We start from the raw sequence: 22,925 nt of genomic DNA, 5'->3' as shown, positions 1-22,925 counted from the left end.
ATTCATCATAACAAAAGTATAGAGGGGAGAAACATCATATGATCTGACTATATTAACAAAGCCCATGATATAGATCACGAGAGAGAGAGAGAGAGAGAGATCAAACGCATAGCTACTAGTACAAACCCTCAGCCCCGAGGGTGGACTACTCCCTCCTCATCGTGGTGGCCGTCGGGATGATGAAGATGGCTACCGGAGATGATTCCCCCCTCCGACAGGGTGCCGGAACGGGGTCTAGATTGGTTTTCGCGGATACAGAGACCTTGCGGCGGCGGAACTTCTGATCTAGGGCTACCCCGAAGGGTTTTGAAATATTTGGGATTTTATAGGGCGAAGAAGGGGTGCGGGAGGCCACCGAGGTGGGCACAACCCACCTGGGCGTGCCTGGTGGCCCAGGCGCACCCTGGTGGGTTGTGCCCCCCTCGGGGCACCCCCAGGTGCTGATCTGGCCCATCCTGGGTGTTCTGGTCCATAAAAATTCTCCAAGGAGTTACGCGGTGTTTGGACTCTATTTGATATTGATTTCCTGGGATGTAAAAACAAGCAAAAAAAAACAGCAACTGGCACTGGGCACTGGGTCAATAGGTTAGTCCCAAAGAATGATATAAAGTTGCTATGAAATGATTGTAAAACATCCAAGAATGGTAATATATTAGCATGAATACTTCATAAATTATAGATACGTTGGAGACGTATCAGCATCCCCAAGCTTAATTCCTACTCGTCCTCGAGTAGGTAAATGATAAAAGAAAAAATTTATGAAGTATGAATGCTAGCAAAGTGCATAAGTTCGATCAATGATAATTTCAATATCTTTTCCTAGCATCATAACAGGTATTTTTTTCTTATAAAACTTCTCATGTTATAGTAGCAACCAATTCACATGTTAAGGTTCAAACAATGAATTCTCTTGAAACTCAACAACCTATGTTCTCAGTCACCAAGCAATTGCAATTCAACTTATTTAACAGAGTCTAAGTAAGAGCTCCACATACTCAACCATCATATAGTCTTCTATGCTTGCTAACACTCACCGCATACACATGAGCAAAATGTTTCAACTAGACACATAGAAAGATATGGGCTTATAATTTTGCCTCCCAACGTATTCACCTTTGGGTGATGTCAACAACTATAACTCATGCTACCCATATCCAATTGGATATATGTGACTAGATCTTTCCTCACCACATTATGCTTGCCAAAAGAGAAAAATAAAAAGGTATGGAGAGAAAAACTTTGACTCTTGCATGAAAGTAAATACATAAAAGTAAAAGATAGGTCCTTCGCAGAGGGAAGCAGAGGTTTCCATGCGCTTATTTATTTATATGCTCAACCCCTTAGTGCAAAAGAACGTCACGTTGTATTACCCCTTATGATAGCAACCTTTATTATGCAGTCTGTCACTTTTATTCTTTGCCATCACAAGTTCGTACAACGCTCAATTTTCTCTTACACTAAATGATCTAACATTTTTAGAAGCAATTTTTATTGCCTTATTACACCGATGACAACTTACTTGAAGGATCTTGCTCAATCCTTAGGTAGGTATGGTGGACTCTTGAAGATAAGATTTGGGTTTAAGGGTTTTTGGATGCACACGTAGTATCTCTACTTGGTGCGGAATTTTTGGCTAGCAAAGATAGGGGGCAAGCACCACTTGTTGAAGGATCTATGACAATACAACTTCTATGTGAATATGAACAAACTTAAATCATTACGTTTGTCTTCCTTGTCCAGCGTCAACAATTTTGGCATATAATATTTTGATGGGGGCTCACAATCACAAAATATTTCCAGGATAGTGTATTTGCATGTGAAAGTTCTCTTCCTTATACTAATTATTCGTGAATTGCTTGTATGACCAATATTGTGATTGTCAAGCCTCAAAAGATTTCACTTTCTAAACCCAATGTGAAGCTACCACTAGGCATGATATGATTTCAACTTCATGACATTCAATTTATTCAACCATTTACTCATAGGATATAAGTGAAGCACTAGCGCAATTCCATAGAAAAAAGCTTCATTGGCGGGATGTGAATGCCGCTTACCTAGCCCCCATGGCAACTAATGGAGGACTCTATTTTATTTAAAAACTTCCAGGTCTAAGTATTTTATTAAAACAACAAGCAAAACAAAACAAAATGACATTCCAAGAATAGCACACATCATGCGAGGAAGCAAAAACTTAGGCTCAACCGATACTAACCGGTAGTTGTTGAAGAAAAAAGGTGGGATGCCTACCGGGGCATCCCCAAGCTTAGATGCTTGAGAATTCTTGAAATATTATCTTGCGGTGCCTTGGGCATCCCCAAGCTTGAGCTTTTGTGTCTCCTTAATTCTTCTCATATCACGGTTTTCCTAAATCTCAAAAGCTTCATCCACACAAAACTCAACAACACTACAAAAAAATACACTTCTGTGATGATACGTGTTTGTCACAGTAGGTCGCATTTTTTGTCATGCATGTACATCCATGACAAATTTATGACATAATCAAGATAGTCATACCTGTGCTGTCGTAGAAGTGTTCCATGACATTACCCAAATTATCATCACGGAAGTGTCCAGTTCCATGACAATAAATCGCGCGTCACAGAAGTGCTTTTGTCAAGGGTGACCGACACATGGCATCCACCGTAATGGAACGCCGTTAAGCTATCGGGTCGGGTTTTGGATCCGATAACCCGTTAACAGCCCTGACCAATGGGGATTTTCCATGCTGAAAGTGCTACTATCGACTAGAGGGGGGGTGAATAGGCGATTTTTATGAAAGTCTTCAAAACTTGGAATTTTTGAAGACAAACAACAGAAATGACCTAATTGTAATGCAGCCGAAGATAAACTACCCAAAGCAAGCCATAGTCAAGTATACAAAGATATGAAAGTACGGGACTAATAGCAGCTAGGTAAGTAAGGATCAGAATGGAAGATAGTGTGAAGCCAATCAACAGTAGTAGTCAAGCAATGAAGTCAAACAGATACACAGATAGGCAATGACTTCACGAAGACAAACTAAATTAAGGTTGGGAAGGGATAGAACCAGTTGCTTGTTGAAAACACAGGATTTGTTGGACCAGTTCCAGTTGCTGTGACAACTGTACGTTTGGTTAGGGAGGCTGAGATTTAACTCAGAAGACCGTGTCTTCACCTTATTCCCCTTAAGCTAAGGACACCCAGTCCTCGCCCAATCACTCTGGTAAGTCTTCAAGGGAGACTTCCAAACCTTCACAGACTTCGTTCACCGGCAATCCACAATGACTCTTGGATGCTCAGAACGCGACGCCTAACCGGCTGGAGGATTCACAGTCCTCAAGTGTAATAAGTCTTCAGGTCACACAGACAGAAAGACTTCAGTGATGCCTAACACTCTTTGGCTCTGGGTGTTTGGGCTTTGTCCTCGCAAGGATTTTTCTCTCTCTCAAATGCTTCGAGGTGGGTTGCTCTCAAACGACAAAAGCCGTGTACAAACTCTGAGCAGCCACCAATTTATGGTGTAGGGGGTGGGCTATTTATATCCACTAGGCAACCCGACCTGATTTGTCCAAAATGACCCTGGGTCACTAAGGAACTGACACGTGTTCCAACGGTCAGATTTCAAACACACGCGACAACTTTACTTGGGCTACAAGCAAAGCTGACTCATCCAGCTCTGGATAAGGTTTGCTCTCATTGTCTTCGCTCGAAGACATAGGATTGAGTTGAGCATCACTCCAGTCACTCTAACTTAGTTCACTTGGACCCCACTTAACAGTACGGTGGTTCCTATGACTCAACAAAGAAGAAAAGGAAGCAACGAATCCACACAGTCTTCGCGCTCCATAGTCTTCACGCAATGTCTTCTCATGTCATAGTCTTCAATATAAATATCTTCTCATACCACCATTGTCTTCAATGTCTTCATACATTTTTAGGGGTCATCTCCGGTAGGTAAACCGAATCAATGAGGGACACTACCCGCGTTATCCTGCAATTCTCACAAACGCATTAGTCCCTCAACCAACTTTGTTGTCAATACTCCAAAACCAACTAGGGGTGGCACTAGATGCACTTACACATGCGTAAAATCATCATTGGCTGGAGGAAACACGTGTCGGCTCATCGTTGGGACAGATGTCATCCACTCATTGGACAGAAGGCGCCTATGATACGTTGACACGTGGCACGACCCATCAAGTTTAAATAGGCCGGCCCAACTAAAGGCCCACAAGATTTTGCGGACCATAATGGGCCGGCCCAGCTAAAGGCCCAAGAGATTTTGCGGACCATAATGGGCTGGCCCAGCTAAAGGCCCACAAGATTTCGCGGGCCATAATGGGTCGGCCCTGGTAAAGGCCTACAAGATTTTTGTGTGGCATAATGGGCCGGCCCAGGTAAAGGCCCACAACATTCTTGCGGATCATAATGGGCCGGCCCGGCTAAAGGCCCACGAGATTTCACCGACACTAATGGGCCAACCCAGCTGTATGCCCACAAGATTTTGAGGACCCTAGTAGGCCGGCCCATTAACTGGCTGCCATGTTTTGGGCCAAATGTCGGCCCATATTTGATCCAGTCCATTAATGGCCTGCCACATTCCAGGCCTAAGAATGGTCCATATGAGGTCCGGCCCGTTAAAAGCCTACCACGTTCTGGGCCAAATCACGGCCTAGATCAGGTCCGTCCCTTTAAGAGGCTTTGGCCTCAATTATGGCCCATATCAGATTCGGCCCGTTAACTGAATGCGATGCTTTTGGGACCACTTGCAAAAGGCCCATTTAGTAATTCGGCCTGATATTAGTTTCGACCTGTTAAGGGCCCGTTTAACATTTCGGCCCTATATTAATTTCGGCCTGTTAAAAGCCCGTCATATAGTTGGGCCTAACTACGGCCTGATTTGCATCTGGCCTGCTCGCAGCCGATATCTGATTGGGCCAAACAAGGACCGAGACAATTTTGGCCTGTTAAAAGCCCGTGATTTGATTCGCACAATCATGGGCCGGGGTCCATTTCGGGCTGCTGCCACCCCGTGACCTGTTCGGCACGTTTCAGGCCCAACCTACTTCTCCGCCTCCTAAAAGCCCAGTGAGTTTTCTTGCGAAAAGAGGGTCGAGGGTTACTCGGCCTATTAAAGGCCCGAATCTACTAGTGGGCCAGTTTGACGGGGCCCATGATGCGGATCATACATCGTGATTGCATGACGGCCCGATTATGTACCGTAATTTTACGGTTTGGCCGCTTTACTGCGAAGACATGATATATATACAGTAAAATAACTGCAGCATCATGAATAAGAAAAAACCTAGACTATACAATAAAGAAATTACGACATATTACATCCACTGGGCATCAAAGTTTGCCACTATGATAATAAAACACAAGCAGACATCAGATTACATACACTGGGCATCAAAGATCGCCACCAGTGCAAATAAACACACCAACAAAATAAAATACAAAACCGACGGCACTTCAATAGAGTTCAAGAAAGGTTAGCCCTGCTGGTGAGCTGCAGCCCAAGCACCTGAGCAAGATGATCAGACTGCGCTTGTTCAACACTTATATCTTCCTCACTCCGAAAGATAAACAAGCAGACAGATGACAGGTTTTGCACATAAAAGTAGCAGTGCTGATTCATCACATTTCTTACTATGAATAAAGTGACACAGTTTAAAAATGCATTAACACAATATGGTATTGTCCAGGTCAAGACATGGTAGGAAGTGACATTGTGAAGGAGTTGGCAGCTTCACGACACCACTGGATTACAGATCAAGAACTCATAAGTATCAATGGTTAGTGTGCTGTCAATTTATCCCATTTCAGATTGGCAAATAATGAGACGGTTTAAATAATAGTAGAATGATATGACATTGTTTATAGTTAAGACATTGCAGAATATGACATTGTGCTGTAGTGGGTAGGTTCACCACACCATTGGATTACAGATGAAGAACAGAAGCATACATGTAGTGCAAAAGAAGATCACTATAGTTTAATTTACATGGTATGAAGAAGAAACTTGGTTGTACAACTGAAAACTTAAATTGAGAAGGACAAACTTTTGTTTATGAACTACATAATAAACTTCAAACATGCAATTTGATGCAAACACCAAAAATAAACAGCTGTTGCAGTCATGCCTAACCAAATATACACAACAAAGTTTGAAGGCTTGAGAAGGACAAACTTACATTACTGGTGAAGACAGGCTCTCTAAAGCCCTTGTCCATGCTGATGGAGGGGTCGGCAATTCAAGAAGTTTACCACAGAATCTTCTTCATAAGCATTGCCTTTATTCTACATTTTGTTAAGAGTATATATAGATGTGATAATATATAAAAAATGGAGAATATTTAAGATAAGATGAAGAGTGATGCTACATAACCAAGTAGCTATAATGTGCAGCGATACAGGCAAAAGGCACAGCCAAGAGAAATGCATAGCTAAACTTCTTCATTACCAACCTTATGGTAAGAGTAAATATAGATCTGATGTGTAAAAAATGGAGGGCAAAGGAAAATAAGCTGCAGAGTGATGGTACATGAACAATTACCTGTCAATATAAGTACACTGATAAAGGACAACATGTACTTATAAGAACAATGCAGAGCTAAAAAATTCATTGGCATTGGATATATTCTACACTAATGTAACCATTCATACAGATCAGATAATTTGGAGCGAACAATTGATAAGCAAGCTATCATGCATACTGTTGTCACATAATGAACCAGGTATGTATGCAAGTACAGTGATACAGGACAACAGGTACTAACAAGAGCAAAGCAGCGGGCAGCATATTTGCGATATCCTGTCGTTCTTTTCAAACCGGAATTCTTCTTCGAGCAGATTTCCTGCAAAAAAGATCCGTAAGGCACATGCGAAAAAGTAGAAGTTCAAATTGTCATGTGATTTCATAGACAGTACCTCATCCTGGGAACGAGACCAGTGCATAACAAGGTTTTTCCATTCAATGTCTTCTAAATTTAGCACATGAGAGTTCACCAGAAATTCGTTTATAGACTTGCCATCAAAGTGTGGTTTCCTCAGATAACACCAATACTGCTGCAATGCTTCCTTGAAAAGCACAAACAAGCTTTGCTCGTCATGACTATCCAAATTGATCCTCGCCTAGTTACAATAATGTAATGTAAATCATTGATGTGTTCGATCAGCAGAAAACAGGAAAATAATAACCATGAATAATAGCACTTACACATAAGTTGGACAGGAAGATGTGAAAATGGTGTTTGTCTTCACTATGATCTTCCCATGATAGGAATATATGCACGTAGTCCCTAACAACATTGAAAGCATTGTCTTTTAAACTGGGAATAAATGGAATGGGGTTCCAATCTGCAGGAATTGGCCGTCTCTGCAGTTGGGATAGGTCTTCGGCCGGTGGACTTGCTATACTTTTTGTTGGAGTGGGATTTTTCTGTGGTACGGCTGGTGCTATGGCAAATGAAATCGGTATACCTTTTGCTGGAGTGCAGGTCCTGTGTGGTGGGGCTAGTGGTGTGGCCAGTGAAGTATGGGTACAGTCTGCTGGAGTCGGTCCTACGTTTTGTGTCACTGGTTGTACAACCAATATAAGTGGGGCGCTGTCTGATTTCTCCGCACCACCATGTTTTTCAAGGACTTTGCTGGTGCTCCTTCGGGTTCGACAATCACCCTCTTCCTTTTTGATGTCTAATGCACAAGAACAACATTTGAGTGAAAAAACATGGTATGATGACAGATGGAATATGTATTGATAATGGATGGGCATGGCATCTCGAGTTATATGATGAGTAAACTAAGCAGATGGCGGTGCAACAAAGTAGAAGAAATGCAAGACAACATATGCAAGATACGCGCAATCAATAAAACCTTGCCAAATTAGAACAGACACCTTGATGGGTGAACAGGACATGCCATCTGCCTTTGACTCCTCGAGGTTAGAATAGTCATTAGGATGATATTCTGAACAAGAATCAACAGGTGGGGAGCGTATGAGTTTCATTGCTTCCAGAATGGCACTCAATGCATTGGTGCCAATTTTGTAAGTCATTGCAGTGTTCCACAATATTCTTCTGATACGTGTATTATGATATTCACTATAATTGCGTATAATATCTGAGAACCATGAAAACATAAATAGTTGTGAGATTATCTTTGTAATGCAGATGATATTCTAATATAGGGGCGCCCCTGTAAACACTTGTGTGCTATCACTGGATTCTGATGAGAGAGCTCATGTGTGCTACAATATGGTGCGTGCATTTATATAATCTGGCACAAGTACACAAAAAATAGGCTCCAGAAGTAAGGATAGCTGGCAGATGACAGGTTCATAATATACTGTATAGAGAGTTTATTGCCAAACCATGATAACAAGAGCACACACCAACTAGGCAGATCATAGTGTACATAACAGGGGTACACCATAACCACGATATATAAATCGGGAATGTGGAACTGGCTTAAAAATACGGTGTTGTATTGACGCTAGTAATTGAAAGCCTATCGATCACGTACAGGCCATCTCTATCAGCTGTTGACTGCAGATGTCCCTGCGCCCCTTCCTGACAAGGAACATACTGTACATACTAAATACAGAATAAACAAAGAGGAACATGTTAAAGAACAGAAGAGGAAGCATATTCTTGAGGTTCCGTTTCATTGCATACAATGTTGGTTGCCCACTCATGATGAATCACAGCGCCCAAAGAAATGCAATTCCATGTTGTCTCTCTATATGTGGCAATTTTGAAAAAGAGTCATTAGGATCATATTCTGAACAAGAGTCAACAGGTGGGGAGCGTATGAGTTTCATTGCATCCAGAATGGCACCCAATGCCTTGGTGCCAATTTTGTGAGTCATTGCAGTGTTTAGCTTCAAGAGTGGACTGCTGCTAGTGCGGCACAAAGCAGCTACACAGATCATAGTGTAGATATAACGGGAAAACCTTAAGCATCAGAGTAAAATCAGCAAAGTGGAACTTGGTGGAATATATGTCCTAGTTTGCGAGTACGGCTAGAAAGGCTTCGGATACCAGCTCTCTTCAAGTGAAGGTGCGGTACTGTTAATATCAGTGTAACTCTCAAAGGCGACACAACTCCCCGCATTTCCTTGTTGTTCTTATAGGATTCAAGTGGGCAGGCCACTACAAATCCTATTCCTATGTTTACAAGATCCTACGAATCAAAGAGGCTCAAAGTGTCCATCACAACCGACCGTATAGACCTCTACACTACAAATTTCCCTGCTCATCTTTAGTACAAGGAACATACTGTACTACTATCAAACTCCCTCCGTTCCAAAATATAAGTCTTGGTAGAGATTTCCACTATGGATCACATACATATGTATCCAGATACATTTTAGAGTGTAGATTCACTCATTTTGCTCCATATGTAGTCCATGGTGGAATCTATACAAAGACTTGTATTTAGGAACGGAGAGAGTACATATTAAAGAAGAACGGAAGAGGAACATGGTAAAGAAGAGCAAGCAGATTTTGGATAATAAAATGTTGGTTGCGCAGTGCCCACACATGATGAACCAAAGCACATTAAGAATGCAATTCCCAGCTATCTCTCGACCATTTCAGGTGGTTGGATGAAGATCCTACGTCTCCTAACCCATCTTCTTCCTCGTCTCTAATTCTTCCCACACAGAACACCGCACGGGCCGCCGGTCGGACCACCGGCACCCGCCGCCCGTGTTCCTCCGCCACCCCCACCCCCACCCCCGCCCCAACCCCCACCCGCATCGAGTTTTCTTTGTTCGGCGAGGCCCCACAACCACCCGAGCCCCTTCGTTTGCACCGGCAAACTCCGGCGAGCTCTGAAAAATTTAGTCTACTGTGATTTAACTAGTGTGGAATATAAAAGGGGAAAACCATAAGCATTGGGAGTATAGTGTTGAGCGTGCCATGGCGGATCTGAAGGTGCAAACCGGACAAAGGCAACTTCGCAACCAAGACAAGAAATCAGAGTAAAGCAGTGGTGATCTATTTTCTTGCTGTGATAAATAAGTTGAGCAGATACGAAAGAGTACCGCCTCTGGTGCGGCGCCGTGTACGCATCTGCTGAGAATTTGACGGTGTTGCGGTAGCGATGGCTGTCAGCGGCGTGGAACCAGATCTAGGAGGGTAGACGGTGGCGGCGGGGCGCGGTGGACGAGACGATCGTAGGAGCGGCGCCGGCAAGGTGGACGACGACGGGGATGAAGCGAGAGGACGGGATGCAAGGATCCCGGTCCGAAGCCGTGGATGAGAGAGGTTGATCTCTTGTAATGGACGGCAGCGTCGGTGTATCAGCTCCGGCATGGTGGAGGAGGACGGCGGTGGATGGGGTGGCAGGCGGTGGCGGACGGAGGAGGGTGGGGTGGAGAGGGTGTTTTGGTGCCCACAGAGTATGAATGGGGAAAAGGGAGGTAGAGAGGAAGGGGGGAAACATGTATTCAGGGCGCGCTTGTCTCAAATGTGAGGAAATTTACAAACTTAGCCCCCGTTTCAAATTTCTACTACATCACAGCAACATTAGTCGGTTGGGGATAGGACGGTAATCTTGCATACACCAAATATTTGCCGACGAGAGTTTGTTTTTGGCGCCCACCGTGTATATGAATATGAATCGAGGAGGGAGTCGATTTCGGCCGAGGACACACTGTGTTTTGGCATCCACCGTGTATGAATCCGGGTGAGAGGCGGTTACGTCACATTTGGGTGAAATTACAAACCTACCCCTATAGAAACCTATAGAAATCCAGCAGATAGGCTTTGCGTGGTAGGGATAGGCAGTAGTAATTTCCATCTCGCAGATTTTGGTTTCGGACGGTTACTGCGACTTTCCCCGCTTTGTTCAAATTTTGCATAGTGCATGTTTACGCTCGTGCCAACTCAATCCGAATCCCGTTTGTATTGTATTTTTTTCAGGCTGGATCCATTTTCAATTGGAATTACATTCTATATACATCATTTTTTATATATACTTTCAAAAGCACAACAAAGAATTTTGCTCCTTTATATGTATATATGATTTACAAATACAACGATCTCGAAATCTTAAGGTTGAATTCGATTTTTTAACCAAATTATGTTCTACTAAAATGTATGGATCAGTAATATCTACATATTAAATAACATAGATGTGCGTGAATTCATATGAGTATGCATGTTTGATAGATCAATTTTGGTTCGAGTATGGATTACATGTATCATCATCTCAAATTCAAATATTTGAATCCCTTTTTTGTTTACTCCTTTCATGCCCATCTCTCTCGCATGCATGCTCCTTCAGGTAGCTATCACTCTCTTTTCTCCAGCTCACCCGCACGCTCACTTCATGTTTCTCCTATCCTCGCAAACATAGTCTCTGGACGTCTCCCTTGAGAAGTGTCACACTCTCCCTATCATTATACATTACACGGTTTTCATTATCTCTCACGTCTCTACTGTTCTCTGGTATCACTCGGTACCTAAGCTTTCCTTTTCACCGCCACACACACAGTCTCCACTCGTCTTTCACTTTGTCTTTCTCTCTATGGGATTCTCTCACAGACCCTATATGTCACTACATATGACTCATACCACTAAAATTACTCTCTCTCTCTCTCTCTCTCTCTCTCTCTCTCCTGTAGACACAACATTTGTTGCGGTCTCCTTTTCATCTCCATCCTAGACTGACATTATTCATTTGTTTACCGATCAGAGAACCCCGACTACCGTCTCCTCTCTCTCTCTCTCTCACAGACACACACACACACAACTCCTGCTTCCACTCCCCTTCCCGACTACCGTCTCTCTCTCTCACACACAAAACTCTCGCTTTCGCACCCCGACTCGTATTTCTCTCACAAACATTTATCGACTAGCTAGCCTCTAGATAGGTTTATACACCCGCACACTCGTGCTTCCACCATCGCATACATGGCTCTCTCCTGCTCCTTGTATCTATGTAGCTTTTTCTTCCCTTCTTGAGACACTCCCTCTCGATCGTGCACACACATACTATCGCCTCATTTTAAGCTGATACCTATCGCACACACACTCCTTGTGTCTTTGTCACACATGCACTCCGTCCTCCTCCACTCTCCCTCTCTCTCTCTCACATGGGCTTTTTGCAACAACTAGCAAGATGCCCATGCGTTGCACGGAACATCAAGATGCATTTGTATGAGTAGTTTATCTTGTGGGGGAAAAGGATGAACGAGGGAAGGCCTTATTAGCAAATGTGGAGAGGGATGTGGGTATCTTTTTGCAAAATTGCCATAGTTTCCTTCCTATCCGTCAGATATAGATCAGATGGCCTATATTGCAGGATGGCAGGCACACGATCATCACCGACAAAGCTTTTTATAAGAGTTGGGATAAAAAAATAGAGTTGGTGATGATGGTGGGCCTGCCATCTTGCAATGTAGATCGTCCGATTTATATCTGACGGATAGGAAGGAAAATATGGCAGTTTACTTGCACTCTTCACCACATTTGCACATAAGGCCTTCCCTCGTTCATCCTTTTCTCCCACAAGATGATGTTCCATGCAATGCACGGGCATATTGCTAGTAAGAGTACAAATTAGACATATACCACTTCTCGAATCTTGAAACCAACAACATTCCTCACTTATCTCATCAAAACCGCCAAAGGAATATATTTTGAGTGAAACATAACATATTTTTAGTGATATACGTATTTCAAAACTAGACTTTTTTTTCTATCAAATCGGTGAATATGTATTAATCTACTTTGATCGTGTGGCAACACATTGGAACATTGCTAGTAGTTATTATATTTTTTTGGACACCAGACAAACGGTGGAGTACATATACGAAGAGAATAGGTGCACGCACGCAGTCGGCCTCTCGCTGTCTCGCACACATGAGTGTTACGTAAAGGCGACATTAACAAATATACCCTAAAACCCTAGGTGCACGATTGCTGCATTCGTGGGTACCAGGTACGTGGTGGAGCACCTTTGTAGGAATAGTCAGCTCGCGTGATAATTTGATCCGTAGGAGTTGATGGTCGGGACCACAGGTGAACGACTTGGAGCGCGGTGGCTCGCCAGTTGCCACAAATCGAGTAGCCACGTTTAAAATATCATTTTTAGCAGGGTTAAGGGTTCCGATTTTCAATGGCACGTTATAAGTAGTAAGTAGCTGTTAGAACGATTGGTATGGAGCGAAAATGGAATTCATAGTACTACGTACCTCCTTGGCGTATGGTTGTATGGGTTTATGTTGCGAGATGTTGAACCTGGTAGTTCTAGGGCAAATACTATGGTTTAGATTTAGATGCTGGTTTTCAGTAATGAAAATCGGAAGGGGAAACCCTTCTTTGATTAAAAAAACTACTACCTCCATTCTGGTTTACTAGTCCCCATCGTACTTTGGGTCAAAGTTTGTCCACGAATTTTACTTGTAAAATGTGAATGGAAAACGAGATTTTGTTATACCCAAACAAAAAAGGACTGGAGGGAGTGATTGCTCTGACACAGACGTGACCTCTCATAGCGCAGGCATTGAACCGGCGCGCCAGCCAAGAGGGCCGCACTCGCTGCAGGCCCGGCTGAGCACGCCTCCTCGCCATGTGCAACCAGCTTAAGACTGCCCCGCCTGCCTTCATTGAATCCGCGCGTGTGCCGGCAACACGTCCTTCTGCGAGCCGGCAGGCATTTTAGAACATAAAAAATGACTAAAATATAATTAATTTACGCATGGTCTTGACTTGTTGTGCTCGCACTGGTAGCAGGAACTAGTAGAGGCTTTTCTTTATTTATAACTCTGCTCACATTTTTTTGGCTTTGAAGTGAATCATGGTTGTGGACAGATATCTGTGAACATGAGTTTGATGTGGAAGTTGAACTTGGAATGTCGGGCTTGCGCGTGAATTATACCATGTCCAATGCTTCATCTGTTATTGTTTGGAAAGTAATTGTTGTTATTACATGACCCAAAAGAAACATTTTGTGCCACATCAGTAGATGCACAGACATCACAACAGGCATGCTGACTAGAAACATTTGAACCTAGCTATTATGAAGGAAATTTTGTATTGACAACAATTTTAGATAACAGGAGACGCCTAGCCTGCTCTGCCTCCGCTAGCTTATTTCTGGCTTCTTCCATCTCTTCTTTGGCTTGGGTGAAGAGAGCATCTAATTGCTCTTTTTGCTTCTTCAGGAACTCAGCTACATTCTCAAGGGCTGCTGCATGCTTTCTTTCAGCCTTTACTAATGCCACGAGGACACGAACAACTGACGACTCCACCTGGCTTGTGTGTAATCCAACATCATCTGGGAATTTGCACCTTGTGTCTAATCCAGCATCATTAGGGAACTGGCACCTTGTGTGTAATCCAGCCTCATTTTGGAAACATGATCTCGAGGTTGACCATACTTCCCTCCTCGCAGGAACTGCATCCTGGCATGAAGTTACTTCTTTTTTAGATCAATACTCAGAGCAACCTAGATCCATTTAGTAGAAGCCAGATAAACAGAACTCGGAGAAGTGAATTCAAAAGAAAAAGAAATATAAAAACAGACTACAAGGTGAGAACACCCACTTCCCACATCAAGCTAAAAACGAAAGCATTAGGACTATTAAGACTCTTCTTATTACACATCGAAGAACACCACGCTTAAGAGAAACAGAAACTACAACATATACACATCGAAGAACACGAGGCTAAATGAAAGTAATTGAAAGGGTGTTACTTACCAAAGCTCGTTTTACAGGTTCGGTGCAGCTCATCTTTAACTTGCCACGCTCCTTGATGATGTCCCGAATATCCCGTGTTTGGTCTTCATTGCTCCTCTGCATGTTCGCACTCGTGGTTTTAAAATCTCAACAGGGCAAGAAAAATATACTACTAGTAATACTCGTGCATCTTGTGGCCAACATTAAAGCACTCGTCTGCCATGTTAGAGCATCTCCAACAGAATCGCAACGCGTGACACTTTAAAAAAGCATTTACAGTGCTGAGATCGAGAAGTAGATAGAGTAGAGGATAGTTCTCAGCATAGATAGATAAAAAAGATAATTCAACTACTCCGCGTCGTCCGACTCCTCCTCGGTGATGTCCTCCTCCGACGTCTGACTGTAGGCGTGAAGATACCGATCGTCGTCGGATTCCCAGGGCAACACTGCTCCTAGGCTCATGTTGAACTGAGCATCCGCTTTTCTCCTATGCTTGTCCTCACGATAGGCGGCTTGCTCCTCCCTCCTCTTATCCCTCTCCGCCCTCCTTTGCGTGTAGAACTTGCGCTCGTGGAAGATGTCCTGCGGGAAGTGTTGGCGCCACAGCGCCATGGATTCCTCATCCATCTCGGCGATGCCAAGATGGTGCTCCCGCCTCCGGTTGTCGCGACAATCCTCGTCGGTGCTAAGCCGCGGCAGAGGCGCGAGCTCCTGCGCCCGCTCCCGTGTCGGCACATTGGGGAAGCTCAATGTTCTATGAGGCCACCGGAGGCTCCACACCGCCGCGTCGTACGCACGGGCGGCCTCGTTGGCGGTGTCTAAATTGTCGAGGCCGAGGCGCAGCCCACGGAACCGGATCTCGGCGGAGAAGCCGCCGGAGGGGCGCGCGCGGACGCCGCGGTATCCCCAAGTTTCCCGCGACGCGGTGGCATGGTGGCGCGGCGGTGGAGAGGCAAAAAAGAGCGGGGAGAGAGCGGTGGCGAGGCACAGAGCGGGGAGAGAGCGGTGGGAAGGCACAGAGCGGTGGGAGGGCGTTGGATTTTATAAAGCGCACGCCCGGCCGCTTTTTCACGCGCGCGCGATCTTTTCCTGATGTCTCTGCTATCTCTACTCTCTTCTCTACTGTTATATTTACTTAATATTTAATATTTAATATTTATCTCTACTTCCTTTACTGTCTACTTTTTTTGCTCTATACTTTTTTTCTTGCAATATAGGCCGTCCGATTTATATATGACAGATAGGATGGAAACAAATGGGAATTTTGCAAAAAGATACCCATACCCCTCTCCAGGTTTGTAAATAAGGCCTTCCCTCGTTCATCCTTTTCTCCCACAAGATAAACTACTCATACAAATGCATCTTGATGTGTGCAACGCATGGGCATCTTGCTAGTTCTAAAAACCTTTCCATCATTTGCCACACTACTGGTTGCAGATGAAAAACCTACCCAAGCACAGCGCGATACAGGAGCGACGCACAATTACAAGCTGATATTCTGTTGGACAATGGAGGCTATAACCAATTACTTTTACGGGAACAATAGCACCCATGAAATTTGAAGGGTAGGTATGAACAAAATTGGAACTGCACATGTACTGCTAAGTGATTCAATACACACATTACCAATCGAGGAGGAGAACGATGGTCGCGGCGGCCTCTGTGAGTCATGGTCGGCAACGGGAGCAGTTCATTATCCATGACGGTGGTCCTTCTGCGCTTGGCGTCGGCTTCCGGGAAGCAGATCCGAGACCGTGGAAGACGATGCCGGGGAAGAGGCTCCGTGTACGACGACGACGGTGGACCGGCTCTAGTGCAGCGTACGAGGTCGTCGATGAGGCAGATGCACTGCATGGACGAGTGCGCTGATGTAAAGGGGAGGAGCACGAAGGCTGCGGTGCCGTGGAGAAGTCTATTTTGCGGTGGGGATAGAAAATGGAGAGTATTCAGGTGTACTACTCTAGGTGCCGGGGTGGGGTTGGCTGGGCAGGGTGAACCTGAAGTTACAAAAACAGCCCTCTACCAAGCGTCATCCGTAGGCCTGTTCCAAAGGCTATGATGGCAACTTCCCACTGCTCGAATCAGGGTCGCGGGAGATTTTGCCGCCGACCTCAAAATTTTGTGACACTGGACTCCCCGTGTGGCGTGTTGAGTGATTCGGCTAAGCAACTAGCGAGTAGTAGTAGTAAACTCTGCATATTATGTTTGACCGAAGTCAAACTTCGTAAGGTTTGACCAAGTTTATAGAAAAATATAAACATTTACCATAACAAATATGTATGATGTGAAAGTACATTCAATAATGAATCTAATGGTATTTATTTGTTATTGTATATGTTAATATTTTTTGTTATAAGGTTTCTGAGAGTTTACAAAATTTGACTTTGACCAATGCTAATACGCGAACTTAAATAAAAACCGAGGGAGTACACATTTGTTTTCTTAGTTTGTAGTGAACTAATCATTTGTTGAAATTGTGAAATAAATATATTAGGCCATTGACTTCGAATGTAATGGTCTATACAATTCAATAGTTACAATCATTGTCGAATCCCAAGATGTATACAAGGTCTATAGTACTTCACAACATGCTCAAACTCACATAATCCCAGTCAAATGAGAATCTAAATGCATTTCATAGTTATTACTTTGTAGGATGCAACAAAAACAACCATAACTCTACATCAGCCATTATAGAAGCAACATTTTGACATATCCCAATGTGTGAATGAAACGTGCAGAGAGAGCTTTTGAAGATGGAGCAGATAGGGCGAGAAAGATTGTATGTATGTGGACGAGAGAGTAGGAGACAAACCTAACGTGACAGAGAGAGAGAGAGAGATAGAAAGAGAAAGAGAGAGGAAGAACTTAGGTCTGTGAGAAAGATGGAGACATGTAATATACGTGAGATGCGTGTGCATCCGGATTTTGTATACGTGGAAGGAGAAGAGACAACATGTTTTATGAGAGAGCTAGAAAAATATGGACGAGAGGGGAAGGATCTCGTGGGTTGAGGGATTGACAATTTTGTGCGGCGGAGAGAGGGATTGGTAATTTTGTGTAAGAGAGAGAGAGAGAGAGAGGGTGGGGGGAGGAGTCAGTCAGCCGTCGTCACATCACCCTGCTTCCAAATGACCCCATATTCTCTAGCGCGGTGTGGTCGCCGTCTTCGATCTACTCGATGCCCTCTTTGAAGATTGAGGTGTTGTGCATGTTGGGGTGCAAAGAAGCACAAGCGAGAGTGGTCGCCGTATAACCTTGGATGGGGATGAATTGTGTGCTCGAGGGAGTGTGTGTGTGTGAGTGTTGTGCTGCATGTGTGTGTGTGTGTGTGAGAGAGAGAGAGAGAGAGAGAGATTGAGAGAAAACAAACCTAAGGAGAGAAATGGGTATTCACGAAGAGATTGTGCGGGCCTTGAGGCGGGCAGGGGCTGGGTGAGGGTGTCAAAATGTGCACGTTGATGCATGTGTTGCATGCGGTCGTGCGAGGGACGAACGAATCGAGAGAGATGGTTGTTGTGTTACGGATGCTCCTCCCTCTCTCTGTCTCTCTCTCTCTCTCTCACACACACACAAGTAAACTAGAAGACCATTCTCTCATGTATACACAATGTATCGGCATCTGTCTACACTCATGCATGATCATTTGCACATTCACACCTCTCTATGTCTGTATCACAGACACACCGTCTCCACATTGCCCTTCCGCCACAACACACATATGGACACATACACACGTTCTCTCTCAATCACACACACAAAATAAGTATTAAAAAAAACTAGGGCGCACCTAAAACGTCCAAATCCAAATAAACACGAACTGGAGCTAAATTCAAATATATGGAAATATTGCAGCGTCAAGAACTTTCCCAGAAAAAAAGTTGAGTAATATTTGAGGATTGTTTTCACACACACAAAAAGGTTCTGTGGATGTCCTTCGAGCGCTACACGGTGACGCACCGTTCGATCGACCGCACGGCCGCGGTTCACGCGCTTGCACAAGATTCCGTATCGTGGCTGTGGTACTAACTTCAAAAAAAACTAATAAAAGCGCCGCCTAAGTCTAATGTTTACGTGTACTAGTACGGTTTTATTTTAAGTTTGACCAACCTTATATAAAACTAAAGTAAGCTCCCACACGCGCACTCATCAATATGCCGCCGCCGCCGTTGCGTATGCTGGCGCCCGCTTGCTTCGGCCAAAAATTTCTCACCCATCACCATCGTGTCGCCGCCATCCCTGTGCCATGAAGCCGAAGGCTCGCCCGCTCACATCGTTTGTAGTCCCTCCTCGACATGCCGCCGCACTGCCAAGCACGCGAGCAGCTGGTGGAGCCGCGTCTATGCACACAACATACGAAGAGGAGGATGAGCGCGTGCTCCAGCACGCCGGTGAGGAGGAACTAGCATGTCATTGTCGTCTCCGCCCGCGCGGAGGAGGCGCACATGGTGGCTATCGCGGCGGAAGCCGGTCGCGCGCGCGTCGAGCCCGCAAACCGGGTGCGGACGTGGAATCTACCTTCGAGACCTTGAATGCCAGGTGGATCCTGCAATCTGAAGGAGCAATTTGGGTCAGTCGACTCATGTGAGCCGTTTGATGCAACATGGATGGATAGAAGGGCTTCTTCCACCTCTTCTGCCGTCTTCTTCCTTCACTCCGTCGAACTTCTTTCACAAATCGACCGACCCAAATTATACTACTAGTACGAACGTATTAAGTACAATAGGAACACGAAGATACGAGCAGTAGTACCAACTACAAGAAGAACAGTAGTAAGAGATAGTACTAGTACTACTGTACGTACTAAAGAGTTCAAATAACGAGAAAGAACACAAACATAGTTCTGCTGGGGCCTCAGCACAACACACCCTTGAAAATAAACTAAGTAACTAGTCCGCTTGACACTGCAGTAGAACCAGCATGAGCGACGACACTGCCACCTACTCGGAGTCCGAGTCCACGTCCTCGACTTTCCTCGTCCCTCTGCCTCTTCCTCTTCGCTGATGCTTCTTTGCTTGAACCGGACACTGGGCTCTTCTTCTTCATCCAACCCTTGTAGATATTTAAACAAAGGTAGGCATCCATTGCTGCGTACAGGATGTGATCTTCATCTAATGTCTTCGACTCCCATGCATGATGAAACTCATGATGAGGTTTCTTCAGTTTAGTGTATGAAGGATCAATCATGGCTGCTGCTAGGGTCAGCATTGAAGGTTGAGAGGAGGACACTAGGCTTGCCTTCTAGAGATCGAAGGGCTGGCCTACAACAAGACCTATCCGAGGCAGGACATCCCTGTCGTTCTTAAAGCCTACAGTAATGAATTTCACTCTTTTGTCCTTGAGGAAGTTCTGAAAATCCCGGCACTCAATGTCGGCATGGCATATGTGGTAGACCAAGCAAATGTTATGTATGCAAACCTGGATCATGGCACGCTTCTTCCTCTCTTCGTCCTTTAGATCCTTCTCTCGTCCCAGGACTTTGGTGTACTCAACATCTAGCCTAGCGACCCACTCATCCGTTGAACTGTTGAGCATGCGTAGGAAGCGAGCAAGCCATGCTTTCACCGTCGCGGATCCACGTGTGTATATGACGATGAACTGATCGCTGGTGATGGCTCTAACCTGGTACTCAGTGGCGACCATGGAGATTTGGGAGGCCGTGGATTTTGGAGGAGGGTTAGGAGAAGTTGAACTGTTGTACCCCGCAAAAACTGGGAGCGAACTAATGTGAAAGGACGGGACGACTGGGAGCAAACTGTTGTGAGGTAGAAGACGGGGACGAGTAGGGCGTGCGAACGGCGTGGGGTTGCTGGCTTGCCCGGTGGATAAACGACTGCAAGCCCCCAAAGAGTTCTCGAGAATTATGCGGGACCCACTAGATGTCATGTCTACTAGACCCATATCGTAGGCCTAACGGTATAGCTTCTGCTTGTTCGCACGCCATGCCGGCGCGTGGATGTAACTTCACTTAATTCCGTCAATCGTCGCGCCTCCCATGACCTTCGCCTCCCTCGCGCGGTCGCGCCCTTTAAGACTTCGACCAACTATAAATGAGCAATTTTTTTGCCTACTCCGCATGCATGATACTCCCTCTGGTCCTTTTTACTCCCGTCAACCGTTTGCAAAGTGTTTGACCAAATTTATACTTCTTTTGAGCACCACCTTATATTAATTAACCAGCCACACAATACACTCATTCGATACAATATTCACCACACAGGGTGGTACGTTATTTACAAGAATACCATCTAATCTATTGTCAAAGCTATACTTAGCGGTTAAGTGTGCCACCTTATTGGCCGAACGGCTAATCTTTGACAATTGAAGATTGTTGATCAACTTCGAGATGCTCAACGCTTTCATCTTCAGGTCACGCATAACAGACCTGTCATAGTCCCCCAATGCAAGAGACGCTACCACAAAAGCGCAATGTGAATGTTATCTATTGTGAATGTTGTCTTCAGGTCACCTATCTTGTCATCACAACAAGGTTAGCTATTAGAGTACCACTACCTCCCTTCTAGTTTAAAGGGCTCGATTCAAAATTTTCACCTACTCTTAGCAAGATAGTAGAGGCGGTGGAATAGTTTTTGAAGTCTGCAAAAGTACTCAACTACTGTTGTCGTTCTTCACAAAAAAATGTGTTTACCAATGCATGCATGAACACTAGTTACTCCAACCCCCCTCTCTTCTTTAATTCTTTGCCACATCAACATGTTTGCTATTCCCGTGTGCATGATACCAGCTAAGATACCACCATTATGGCCAGCCTTAATCATCGCATGCAATAATTTAGTGCACCTTGAAATATGAACATGTGTGGGGCGTGTATGTTTTTAATGACTTGAGACTATAGCTAGCCCGGCATGCAAGATGACTTATTATGCACCGTTCCCCATACCTGCAGGAAGCACGTTCATCTCCAAATCTTTTCCTCTCCATGTGTGGAACTAATATGCCTGCCAAACTCTGCTTCTCCCTCCAGCGGTCCCACCACTCCACCCCGTGTGAAAAAATCTGCATGCATGACTCTCCTCCCCCACGCTCGTCCAATCCGTTGTGACCAACAATATTTCCACCCCTTCGCTCCCCCGTAATTTACTCCAACAAATATGCCCACATAGCTTTTACTTAACTTCAGGTGCATTGAGTCACTGATATATGGGCCCAACAGGGGACTGGCCCATATGTCAGTGATGCAACTGGACCTGCAGTTAAGTCAGCGCAGCTCAGTCCATATCTTACGTAGGTGTGCCATTGCTCGCTATAAATACTGCGCCTCCCACGACATCTCTATCTTCTCCCCCTCACGTTCATGTTCATCGCTATCTCCTCCCCCTCCCTCTCACGTCGACCACCATGGCATCGCCCCTCCCAAGCCCTAGGAGCCCCTCGCTGCGCCGCGCGGACAGTCACGCATCACCGTTCCGTTCCTCGCCGCCACTAGTCGAGGAGGACGCGTCGGTGTTCCGCTCCTCGCCGCCACTAGTCGAGGAGGACGCGTCGGTGTTCCGCTCCTCGCCGCGACGCGATGCATCGCCGTTCTGTTCCTCGCCGCCACTAGTCGACGAGGACGCGTCGGTGTTCCGCTCCTCGCCGCGACGCGTCAAGGTGGACGCGTCGGTGTTCCCAATGTCACCAGCATGCGCATCAAAGGACGCGTCCGCTCCCCGCTACGAGGAGAACGCCGCACCGCCCGCCGAGCCCCCCAGCCTTGAGGAGCTTTGGAAAGAAATGGATGTCGCCTTGTGGGAGGCTTTGCCTCCAGCAGAGCGCGCCAAAATAGAGGCAGAGAAGAAGGCCGAGGAAGAGAAGTGCACCGCGGAACAAGCTTCCTGGGAGGCCTATGTCGCGTCTGAGAGAGTCAGGCAATTGGATATTTGGTAGAAGGCTCGTGCGAGGGCCGTGAGGGTGGCGGAGGATGCCCGTGCCGACGCCCTGACTGCAGCTGGGCCCAAGTGCCTCATCTACGCTTGGCGGTCCGTGGACCGGGTGCACGCTTCCAGCAAGGAGGAGTACCTGTTGGCGCCGGATCACCACACCAGTGAGATCGCGCAGCCCGTCGGCAAGCCGCCAATCAGCACCTCGTGAGTTGCGAGGCTAAGGAAGACGCGTTGTGTCGGCACGCTGGGAAACGGCCGTGCACTAGGGCACTCGTGGCGCGCCGCAAGTGCTCCTGCGAGCACCGTGGCTTTTAGGAGGAGTATAATTTTTGTTTCGTAAGGCGATCTCATTAGTTTTGGGACGCAAA

This window comes from Triticum dicoccoides, chromosome 5B (assembly GCF_002162155.2).
Source record: "Triticum dicoccoides isolate Atlit2015 ecotype Zavitan chromosome 5B, WEW_v2.0, whole genome shotgun sequence".
NCBI classification, from domain to species: domain Eukaryota; kingdom Viridiplantae; phylum Streptophyta; class Magnoliopsida; order Poales; family Poaceae; genus Triticum; species Triticum dicoccoides.
This window is presented reverse-complemented; position numbering follows the sequence as displayed.